At 38.0% G+C, this 12,240-nt stretch overlaps 1 protein-coding gene across 17 annotated transcripts in view; it reads left to right on the plus strand.

The window, feature by feature from the left end:
• Positions 1-12,240, plus strand: part of LOC144318267 (uncharacterized) — a 158,306-nt gene that overhangs the window by 33,957 nt on the left and 112,109 nt on the right. The window contains exon 4 of one of the 17 annotated variants that reach the window (XR_013384105.1): positions 4,319-5,148. The exons of the other annotated variants lie outside the window; for them this stretch is intronic. The gene's annotated coding sequence lies outside the window, so the exon portion shown is untranslated. Of the gene's footprint in view, positions 1-4,318; positions 5,149-12,240 lie in introns of those variants that run through there. 17 annotated transcript variants of the gene reach the window in all.

A 12,240-nucleotide genomic window follows, 5' to 3' on the forward strand; every position in this document is an offset into this window, starting at 1 on the left:
TCTCTTTTAAAAGGAACAACTGGCATGAATATTCTTAGGCAGTCAAATTTTGGAAAGAGTACATGTGAAACTTGGGTTCTGAAGATTATTTCCTAAAAATTATTCATACCCCCAAAGCATACATGTCCCAGTGAAAAATCTGATGGTGTAAGCATGTCTCTTTTTGAAGATAGTTACTCATCGTTCAACATCATGTGAATGTAGATTTTTCTATATTGGAACAAAGAGACCTATGGTAAATTATTCTAAAATAGCTGTAAAATAAAAAAAATCCCCTTTCTCACATGCTGTACTTACACTGTGACATTGGCACTCCTCTTGTTGAGAAGTGGCAGTCTATTTTCTTTTCCTTTGGATTCTGAGGGGATTTGGACTATTGAGGAAATAATTCTCTATGAATTCTGAGTCTAGGTCATTAAAGATAATAAAGCTCCTGCCTGTCCACTTGGGATGTTCATCGTTAAAACCCAACTACCATGCTGTGGGGAAGCCTGACTACATGGGAAGGCTGTGAATAGGTGTTTTGGCTGACGGCCTCAGGTGAGGTCCCAGACAGACAGCAGCCAGCATCAACAGCACATCTGTGTGTGAGGGAGCCTTTGGGGTTTCTCTGGCTTCAGCCACCTGGGTTATCTGGATGTGACTGCATGAAAGACCTCAAGCAAGAACCCCAAAACTGAGGGAAATAATAATATTAGTATTGCTTTAAACTACTGTGTTTTGGGATGATTCATTATGTAGTAATAATAATCAGAACAGGACCTAATGGAATTTTTTAGTAACCAAACTAAGTTGACATCCAGTTGATTCATAATTTGTGGAAGTGTTACCTGATGTTGGGTGAAGTTTATTTTTGCACATGGTGAAAAATCGCAAAGTACATTAGTAGTGCATAAAGATGGCAAGGAATGTGTTAATCTTTAATTTCATTAAGGAAAATATAACTTGATTTTCATATGTTCCAATTTATTGTTGTTTAGAGTACTGCATGCATATAACATTACCCAAACTCCTTATCTTTTACTTAATTTTAAAAAATTTAGTTATATTCTCAGAGTAATACTTGTGCTTAAATTTAAAATCCAAACAGTAAAAGCTTAAAGACAAACAAACAAGCAAACAGATAGAAGCAAACCCCTAGCCCCTTCTCATTCTCCTCAAGCAAACTTTTATTTTTGATCTTTTTTAGCTGCTTAATCTGGTATTTACATCCCTGTTTCTCATGCTATACTTTATTGATAGTTCAGTATTTTTGTTTTTAATTTTACAAATTATCTATTAGCTTCCTTCACTGGAAGTTTAGGATTATCTCTTTTGCAAAGCCTCCTTAGCCCTAATGTTGATGCATACACTTGTTTTTCCTCCCATTCTCCCATTAGAGTTATATCATGTTTTCCTGATACATCAGTATTTATAGTTTATATCTGTATTACACTCTGATTACATTTCTCCTCTTTACACAAATTTTTGTTATGTTGTTTGGTTATCTAGATCCCTATGACTATTTTAGCCCCAAACTTTTTCACAGACTATAAAACAGCTTTTTTTTTTTTTAAGATTTTATTTATTTATTCATGAGAGACGCACACAGAGAGAGAGGGAGACAGAGACAGAGACATGGGCAGAGGGAGAAGCAGCAATTAATTTCATGCCTTTGAATATATAATTTCTAGGTTCCTTTCTCCCTTCCTTTCTTCCATCTTTCCTTCCTTCCATGTCTTTCTTCCTTCCCTTTCTTTCCCCCTTTCTTTCTTCCTTCTTTCCTTCCTTTTCTTCAGGCTTTTCCTTCCCCCCCTCCTTCCTTCCATCCCTCCCTCCTTTCCCTCTCATTCTTTCTGCTCCTCTCTCTCTCTCTGTTTCTTTGCCTTTCCTGAGCCCATTATCTTCCTTTGCCAATCAAGATTCTTTGCTTTCTAGGCCAAGGACTCTAGCTGATATTCTAGGCAGTCATTGCTAGGAATTTCCTTTCTTTTTTCTTTCCTCCTGAATTGAATTTCTTATTTCTTAGATTTTGTCTTCCCCTTTCTTGGTCGATTTCTTTGTCTTGATGGAGCACATCTAGGATTTTGTGTGTGTGTGTGTGTGTGTGTGTGTGTGTGTGTTTACAAAGGCTGCATACAAGATAAAATTTTTGGAGATCTTACATATTGAGAATATTTTAATTCTACATTTACTTTTGATTAAAGTAGCGCTGAAGGTAGAGTTTTAGGTTAGAAATAACTTTCTCTTAGAATTTAAAGTGTTACTTTAATTTCTGTTGATTTGCTATTACAGTTTTTCAGTCTGAAGCTACATGGATTTCTGATATTATATATATTTATATATTATTGAGACTTTCCAATGATTTGTTGCTTGAATCTTCGGATTCAGCTTTCTGAGTGCTGTTAGCCAGATTCCACTAGCCATGACATTTCTGTCTTACAAAGTGGCGTTTTCATATTCATCTATTGTCCTCGTTGTCTCATTCCCTCTTCCTCTTTCTTTGTCTTTGTGGTTTTATACCTTAGATGAGGTATTTCAAGGTTGAATGTATGTGTTTATTCTATCATATTTAACCTGCATTCTCTAGCTTTCTAACGTTTTTCACTTTAGAGATGTACTAATCCTGCCGTCTTATTTTTAAATCATATGATTTTCAGCATTCATCACGTTACATATATACCTATATGAAAAATTAGCAAAAGTACATCCTTGTGTTTTCTTTTGATTCATTGATATGAAGAGAGACAGTGGTGTGCTATTAAGTGTTCATTCAGGATGAATGGACTAGGAAAACATGAAAATTGGTTTTGAAATAGTTGGAAAGACTGAAGGAGTGAGGAGGGAAAGCTGAGGTTACCCACCCACCACCTGTGTGGCTGGAGGAGCAGCAGAGGAAATGGGGTTGCCCAGAGCCCAGGATTGCTGTGCTGCGGAGTCAGCTGGGGTACGACCGCTGCTCACTGCTGTTCCGACGATCACCACCCTGTGCTGGCAGTTAGGAGCCCACAGCCTCTATGCTGCAGGAACCCAGGGGCTCACGGTCTCTTGCTTCAGAGGCTGTAGCAGCCACTGCTTCTGGAGCCAGAGCTCATGAACACTGCGCTGCTGGGGCAAATGGAGCACAATCTCTGCCTTTGCTGAGCAATTACACCGCCTGACTCCACAGCCTGCAGGTGCCCTGCCTCTCTCCTTGAAAAAAAAAAAAAAATCAAGCCTGTAACAGTGCCTCCCATTGGCAGGACCCACTAGAAAGCAGCTGGCAAGGAAGTCTGTGAGATGTGGTTTACAGGCTCCCAGCCATCCTGCCATACAGAGGAGATTCCAGAAAGCTGTGAGCCAAATGACAAATAGCCAGCCTAGAGAGTTTAAAGGGAAAGTCAATAACTGACTTGTGAATATTACCATTTCTCTGGGTAGGCATATCTATTTGGCACGTCCTCTGAGTGTGATGCACAGCTATAAATATATTCTATATACATATTTTTAATAGAGACCTTTGAGAATAAAATCAGAACTGCTTGTGGCAAAGAGGTTTGATAATTTTCCAACTGTGAAGGAAACTTTAATGATTATGATATTTCATTGATTATTTTGGCATTTCCAGAGTTTATCTTAGATATTGCTGGTTTTACTGACATTTTCCAGAATTTGGAGCGGGTGTACAAATTTCATAGGTTGTTAAGTGAGACTTTTCCTATTGTCTTAAATTTTCAATGCAGGCCAGAAACTGAGCACAAGAGATGTTAAATTCCTCACATTCTAAAGATTGTGAGGACAGCCAAAATTAGGTTCAGAAACCACCCCCAGGGCCAGCTAGGAGGGGGCTAGACTTGATCTACTGCCACCAACCTGCCCCTGCTTCCTATTTTTCTTTCTCCTGTCCTAAATGCACCTGACTAGAATTAACAGCCACCACTTTTTTTCTCTTTTTTTTATCTTGCATATTAAAGTGAACATGATCTTTCAGGGGAATATAGCTATTTTTGTTGCTAAAATTGAAGGTGAAGAAATTCCTGTGTGACTGGCCAGTATGTAATCATTAGAAATAAAAAGGCATCTGTCTTTTGGCTTCTGTGCTCCTCCTATTCAGAGAGACTGGGAGTCAACTCTGCCCCCCAACTACTTGCTCCTGTTTTGAAAACTCAAAGAAAAGACGTATTTATGACAGAGGGTAGTATTCCTATTTACTTGTTCTTATGCCTTCTAGGCAGAGCTATTCAAAATAAAGGAATGAGTGCTGTTAAGAATTGATGTCAATATGATATTTGGATGGCTTTTGGCCAGAGGATTCATAAATGTTCAAATTCTTTCCTGTCTTGGTCATCGTTTTTCAAAGAGAGCATATGTGTCGGATAAACTGACCAATTCAGCACAGTGACATCACACCATAACACCTGCTAGGATGTCACTCCCAATCTCCAAAGCAAGACAAGAGAGAACCAACCAGGAATCCACAGGAAATCTCCAATCTACATATCCTGGGATGGCTTAGAAGGTCTGGAAGCCAAGAAGGCCAAAAGACTTGTTCTGACCATTTCTACCCCAATATCCAAGCCACACCATTCTTACAAGTCGTGAAAATTCCATTAACCAGTGCCAAGGTGTGAGACATAAGGACAGCTGGAGACAGGTGTTCTATCCCAGTGCCATCATGTGCCCTCCCTGGACCTGCCTGGGCTGCCGGTGAGTCCCCTTGCGGAAGAGAAGGAGAGCAGATAAAGAGAGGAAGGGAGAGAAGGACCACGCTTTCTGCTGGGGCAGTCAGGTTCTAAGCTTAGCCTTACTTCCCCACACTCCTAGAAGTGAGAGAGTCCCGAATGGCAAAGATTGAGGGACAGCTAGCCAGTCTTTTCCTCTTCTTCCTGCGATGACCGCATCTAAAGAGAAGTGAAGGGCCAGATTGTGCAAGTGTGTGACTTTTACCCCATGAGTGTTCCGCTGTGATCCCATTCAGAGACCAGAGTCTGGCCATCTGAATCAGCACTGGGATGAGGTGGGCTCATGGGGACAGCAGGAGTGACTAAGACCCACGACGCCTCCGAGGAGCCAAAGATCCCTGTGCTGATGTTGGCCTCGTAAGTAGTCACTACGGATACTTTCAAAGTCTGAGGTTTCGAGTCTTCATGTTTTATACACAATGTTGTGTAGAAATTATACTGGTGGCCCTGCAACTGCTTTATCTTCTCCTCTGCTGAGGCACTTTGTGTCTGTCTAGTTGGTTCCATATTTTCTAGACTTTAGGGTGCCTTTTCATGTGTTGCCCTGTGTCCCCAATTGGACAGCGTGTTCCTGTGGAACAGGTGCCTTGTCATTCACCTTTTTGTATTTCCAGAATCCACGAGTGTTTGGCATTGAGTAGGCATTCGGTAAATTTTTGATGATGAAGTTGTCTAGTGTATGAAGGGCATTATTCAGACTTATTAGGGCTTTTACCAGAACACATTTTTTTTTTTTATGAGAACTATCTTCAGATCTCTATTTTGAAAGTTTTTGTATTTTTCTTTCTTAAAAAATTGATATAGCATTTTCAATACAGCTTGATGGGCTAAATTTATTTTTTGCCTTTGCACTTATTCTTTTAGAAGAGCATATATTTGGAAGAAGATATATGTGAAGAGCTGCAGAGACAGAGGCCATGTCTTTCAAACTAAAGTGGTAGAGTGATAGAAAGCACTTGTGTTGGAGTGACCCAGCCCAGCTGGTTGAAGTAAGAAGCTGGGATCAGTCCTCGGACAGGCTGAATGTTTTTCCATTCTCATTATGCCCCTCTCCAGTGCTCTTTCTCAGAGCAAAGTGACAATTATAATGAGAAATACAAATAGGAAAAAATAATGGGAAGGGATTATACTTTCTTGCCAGTCAATGTGCTAAGTTATGTATATCAGCTCATTTAATCCACACAATTACTCTATATAAAACACAGTGTTATTATCTGCAATTTATAAACTAGAAAACAAGCTCAGAGGATTTGAGCAATTTGCCTAAATCCTACCACCAGTCATGGCAGAACCAAAATGGAAACACTCCCTAGTCTGGCCTTAGACTTTGACACTCCACTGTCACCTGAAGGCTAAGAAATGTTTTTGGAAATAAAAAAGGAGGGAATCTTGGAGACCAGGGATGGCCTACGTTTTAGACAACTTTGGAGAAGTTACCCAAACCATCAGAAATCTGACCTTAAAATATGAGAGTGGCAATTAAGCCAACTGAAGGTTTACCTAGAATTTAGGTTTAGAAGTAAATGAGAGACACTTTCAGTTGAACTTCGAGATTGACATATTTTGCTTACTGTTCTGCACAATAGTCATTCTCTGCTGAAAAGAATAACTCGTATAAAAGAATGACCTGGGATTGACTTATTGTCAGAAACACTAAAAAAGTTATAATAAACCAAGACAGGTTATTTTGAAGGCAGCAAAAACCTGGGATCAGGTGAGGTATTAGCTTTTTTAATATATGTATATAATTTCATTTACATTGTCTAGAGCATCCATTTTTGTGTTTTGCTTTTTTCTTGTTTTGGAATAATGAATGGAGTTATTTTAACGGAGTGCTAATGTGGTGAGTGCCAGGTGAAAAATTCAATTGAAATGCTGTCACGAGATTCTTTTGTTTTACTGACAGAGGTGTCATGTTCTCTTGATTCCTGATACATGGAGTGTGAACTGATAAATAGTTTAGAGATGAAATTGTCAGTCACCATTATCACACTCAAGCAATTATCTTTTCTGGTGGCTTGCACCACCATGAAATCCAAGTTTTGGAAGCAAAGAGAAAAACAGTATGTATGTGACCATAAATTGTAAAAGTGCTTAGGTCAGAAAAGTAAGGTTCCTAAGGGGCCTGAATTAGGCAGGGGGTAATTGTCTGCTACGTTCGAGATTAGCGAACAGGAAGGAAGGCAAGAAGAAGGGGGCAGATTGGATGTGGGTCCACCTGACTTCAGGCTTCAGGCTCCCTTACAGATGGAGGTCACACCAAGGCTTTGATAGAGACTAATATGTACACACAGCCATATTCTTTTGTAAAATTCGTGTAAGCTACTTAACTAAATCAGTTAAGTCTGCTGTTTCTTCCTGCCCTGACTTCCATTAAATTCCTCCTTCCTTTGGGTGGTTTTGGAGAGACCTCAGACATTGCTTGAGATCTACCTAAGAAAATTTGAATGGAGGGGCGCCTGGGTGGCTCAGTCAGTTAAGCATCTGCTTTCAGCTCAGGTCATGATCTCAGGGCCCTGGGATCAAGCCCCGCATCCCCGCATCGGGATCCCTGCTCAGCGTGGAGTGTCTGCTGCTGCTTCTTCCTTTTCCTCTGCCCCTAACCCCACTTGTGCTTGCTCTCACTCTCAGATAAATAAATAAAATCCTTAAAAAAAAAAAAAAAAAAAGAAGAAAGAAAACCTGAGTGGAGAATACATTTTGTTTTAGTTTAGTGAAATATATTTATGTGATTCCCATCACTTCCCATAGGTTTAAGTTAGTAGTTCCTCCTTCTAGGATAGGAATAGCTTCCAGGAATATTCCTATTGTCCATTCTGCCAACCTGGTTGATATGACTCACAGGTATGTGACCAAAACAATATGAATATGTCTTAAGGGGCCTAGCATCTGATGTATGTGTGTAGTGGAGAAACAAGGCTTGAAATACATGGAGCCAGAAGCTAGTCTAGAAAACTTTTTTTTTTTAAAGATCATATTTATTTATTCATGAGAGACACAGAGAAGAGGCAGAGACACAGGCAGAGGGAGAAACAGGTGCCTTACAGGGAGCCTGATGTGGGACTTGATTCCAGAATCCTGGGGTAACGCCCTGAGCCAAAGGCAGACGCTCAACCGCTGAGCCACTCAGATGTCTGTAGAAAATTGTTCTAATCATCAGATATGTAAAACTGTAATTGGAGGATTTGGTTTCTATCTATAATCCTACCTGTCAGGAATGTACTTAATAATACAGCATGTAAGTTAATCACATTTTTGCTTTTTTTGGGGGGGGGGGATTGTGTGAAAAAGACTTTGTCAGAACTCTGTATTTGTGGGGCACATGTGTAGTATTTCCACAAATGGTGCTTATAGTAACCATATACAGAAGAAACTTTAGAGAGCTGTACCGGCTATTTAGTCTCATATATCAAACTTTCCCAAACTTATTGGCTTAAAACAAAAATCATTACTCTGTTATTAGTGATTTGGCCTGGGCTTTTCTAAGATGGCTTATCTTATTCCATGTGGTACTTGCTGGACATGAACTTAAGGCTGGGATCTCAGCTGTGGTGGCTAGTGCTTTTTCTTCTCCCCCTAACAGTATTGATCCTCCACAAAGCCAAGGTTTGTTTGTTTCCTGAGTGAGAGCATGAGCCAGGTCTCTTAAGACCTGGGCTCGCGTCACTCACACAATGTCACTTCCATTAATCAAAGGAAGTCACAAGGCCAGCCCAGATTCAAGAAGTGGGGAGACAGGCATTTTTACCTTGAGGTGGGAACTTATGGTCACTTTTTTGTACTCTACCATGTAAGATTTCCCAATTTGACAAAACTTCTGATCATTAATCTAATGATAGGAAGTTGTGAATCTGAAAGAGATCACTAAGCTATCAATAATAAAAAAAAAATCAGTCAACAGCACTAGGGGCAAATCTGAATTACCATTCTGTTCTCTTTCTATAAAGTAATATTAGAAAAATTGTTGTTATGTGGAGAGACAGTCAAAGAGTAAGGAGCCTGGAATATGGTGAGTATGGAGAGAAGGATCAATAAAATATGTCTTGAGATCTAGTTGAATTTGTATTTGGTTTATATAAAACAGATATCAGCACCATGCTTGGGAGTTCATATGGTCTGGGTTTGGGTGAGTTAACATTACTTCAACAGTTGAGAGATTTGGGGTAAGTTACCTCTTGCTTTGAGAATCAGTTTTTCATCTGAGAAAAGGAGTAATACAGATTTCTTTATATTTTTGCAGCTATTAATGTGCTAAATAATGTATTAAAGTGTTTAATATTCCCCTAGTATATAGCAGGCAGACGGCGGTAACACTTGGATCGAATATGCCCACTGTGTCTTTGGTCCTGTTCTTAGAACTGGGGTTATAGCGACGAACAAGACAAAATTTCTCACCCTCAAGAAGATTTCATTCTAGTGAGGGTCTTATGTCTAGTAAGACACTGACTGACTTCTGAGTTTATATCCCAGGCTTCAGCAAATCTTCATTCTCCTTCTTAGCATAAAGACATGAATAAAATAATAAGGAAAAATACTTGGAGCAATAGTCTATGGAGATTTTGTACATTTCCTACTTAAAAGTGTGCATTAATTGATCAAAAAGAGTTTAAAAAGAGGAGATGCTGGGAGTTCACATGTAATGAACTTGCCCAAACCGTAAATGGAGGCTAAATTATTTAGGATTACTCTAATCCGGTTAGCTAGGAAAATTGGATCTCTCTCTGTCACATTTAAAAGAAAGATTCTTATCGAAGGCAAGCTGTTCCCTTGTTTTCTTAGTATCCTGGAGAATTAAAAGAAAATCTAATTTAGGAAAGCTTTTCTGTCTTAAAAAAAAAAAACACAACAACTCAATATGTTGAAAAGGCAACATTAAAAATGCATTCCCTATCTGAATCACAATTATATTGAAAATATCAAATATTGAGTTTGTATGCATTTTCTTTTAGCATCTACTTTTTCTATAGAAATAACATTACAATATGCATTAAGCCTATTAATTTATTTTTCTCCTAGAGATGAATACATTATCCTTATGCAGTTGCTTGGCTGGAGGAGGGAGGAACCCTCAATTTTTTTTTTTTTATTGAAGTTATAATTTCAAGGGGGAGCTCATCTTAAGCCTTGTCTGTCTTTAAACTTGGGCAATTGGTTTTATGTGTGATTAAATTGTGTTTTTGAACATAGTAGGAATACTAGAAAACTAGATTAACCTCTCCTTTATTTTTAATTTATCTGTAAAGCCTACTAATGTTCTGTGGTTATAGAAATTATATTTCTTTCAGTTTTACAACATGGATTAATAGCAGTGAAGGGCACAGTTATGTTTGTGGAGATGTGGAATGTTGGCTTATTGACTAACATAGGGTATTAAAAAATACAACATAGTTAGAAAGCCCCATTCTCAAAAGTTGTCTCCCTCTAACAGTAGTTAGGTGTTTTTGCTTATTTTCACATATAATCCAAAGTTGATTGTGTACTGGAATTAAATTTTTGTTTTCATTTTAAAAACACATCCTTTTCTGTTCTTATCCAAAATATGGCTTAATATTTCAGCTAAGCCATTCTCCAACTTCCACTTTCTATTATTTTTCCTACCTGTTTCTTAACACATAAGAATTCTTCTCCCTTGAAGTATTTTTTTTTTTAAGATTTTATTTGAGAGAGAGAGAGAGGGAGGGAGGGAGGGGTAGAGGGAAAGGAAGAGAGAATCCTTAGCGGACTGCACTGAGTGTAGACCTGGATGTGGGGGCTCGATTTCAGGATCCTGAGATCAGGGCTTGAACTGAAACTAAGAGTCAGACCAACTGTGATGGGAGCCATGCAGCCGCCCCACCCTTTAGTATTCTTAATTCTTTGGAAGCTAATTCCCTATTGCTTTGGACTTTATTTTGAAGGAGTTTTGACCAAAGATAAGCATGGTTGGCTTCACTTCTCTAAACTGAGACTAGACTATCTTAAAATAGTAACTTCTGTTATGGAGTTGATCTTCTTCTTTCCCCCCATCCCTTCTCAAACACTGTTGAAGTCATGCATTATGAGCCAGGCTGTGCAACCTTTTTTGTATTCACGCTAATTATTCTCCAGTCCATTTCAGCCATAGAAATAGATGGTTTAAATCTCTATATTTGAATTGCTTTCAGTTAGATTGGTTAATTCTCTTTAACCTTTCAGTTACTGTCAGCTCCTTTTTATATAATGTATTTTCTTCTATTAAGGGAATATTGCACAAATAGCACAGATCATTAAAAAAGTGATAAATTGAACTTCATCAAATGAAAAACATTTGCTCATTGAAAGATATCATTAAGAAGCTGAAAAGATAAGTCACATACATCTGACAAAGGACTTGCATTCCAAAATATATCAAGAGAACTGACATCTCAGCAAATACAAACCAGTAAAAAATAAATAGAATAATTTGATCAGATACTTACCCAAAAAGATATACAAATGGTGTCACTAGTCATCAGGATAATGCAAATTAAAACCACAATGAGGTACGATGGTATAAAATGAAAATTAGCCAGTAATACCAAGTGTTGGTGAGGAGGTGGAGCAATTGGAGCTCTCATACCTTGTTGCTGGAAATACGAAATAGCACTGCCATTTTGGGAAATGGTGCTACAACTTCTTATAAAATTAAAAATATATTTACCATAAAGCTGAGAAATTCCACTCCTAGTTATTTACTCAAGAGAAAGAGAAATGTATACAAATGCTCTTAGCCACTTATACAAAATATCAGAAAGAAAAAGAAAAAAAACAACCCAAATGGCCATTAGCTGCTGAAAAGATAAACAAATTGTGCTATATTTACACAATGAAATCCTACTCAGCAATAGAAAGGAAGAACTACTGATATATACAATAATTTGGCTCCATCTTAAAAACATCACTCCAGCTGAAAAAAGAGACACAGAAGGCTTCATTTTGTATGGTCGCATTTATGTACAATTTTTAGAAAAGGCAAAACTGTAGTAACAGAAAGCTGACCTGAAAGATCTGGGCAAAGGGATTTGTCTCAAAAAGGTGTTAGGGAACTTTTGGGGAGGTGGAAAATGTCCTCTGTCTTGAGAAAGGTGGTGGTTAAATACCTTTACACATTTGCCAAACTTCATTGAACTATACTCTTAAAATGAGTTATTATCTATAAAAGTTATGCTTTAATGAAGCTGTTAAAAAAGAGAATGCTTATTTATCATAAATAATTTGGAAAATACAGAAAGCTATAAAAATAAAAATTCATTTCCTATGTAATATAACTACTATAAATATTTTTTAGTAAAGCTTTATTTGAAGAGTTGAATACTGCAGAAAATGCAAAATCATACTCGTACAACTCAATGAATTTTCACAGTGAATATGCACATATAACTATGACCAAGCTAACGAACCAGAACATTACCTAGCACTCCAGAAACATGTCTCCTGCCTCTTTCTAAGCAGTAAATCCTCAAGTAAGTAACACGAGAGCTTAGTTTTGTCTGTTTTTGAAATTCATATATGGAATTATTTTCTTTGTGTCTACTTCCTTTAG

Source organism: Canis aureus, chromosome 8, assembly GCF_053574225.1.
Source record: "Canis aureus isolate CA01 chromosome 8, VMU_Caureus_v.1.0, whole genome shotgun sequence".
Lineage (NCBI taxonomy): Eukaryota > Metazoa > Chordata > Mammalia > Carnivora > Canidae > Canis > Canis aureus.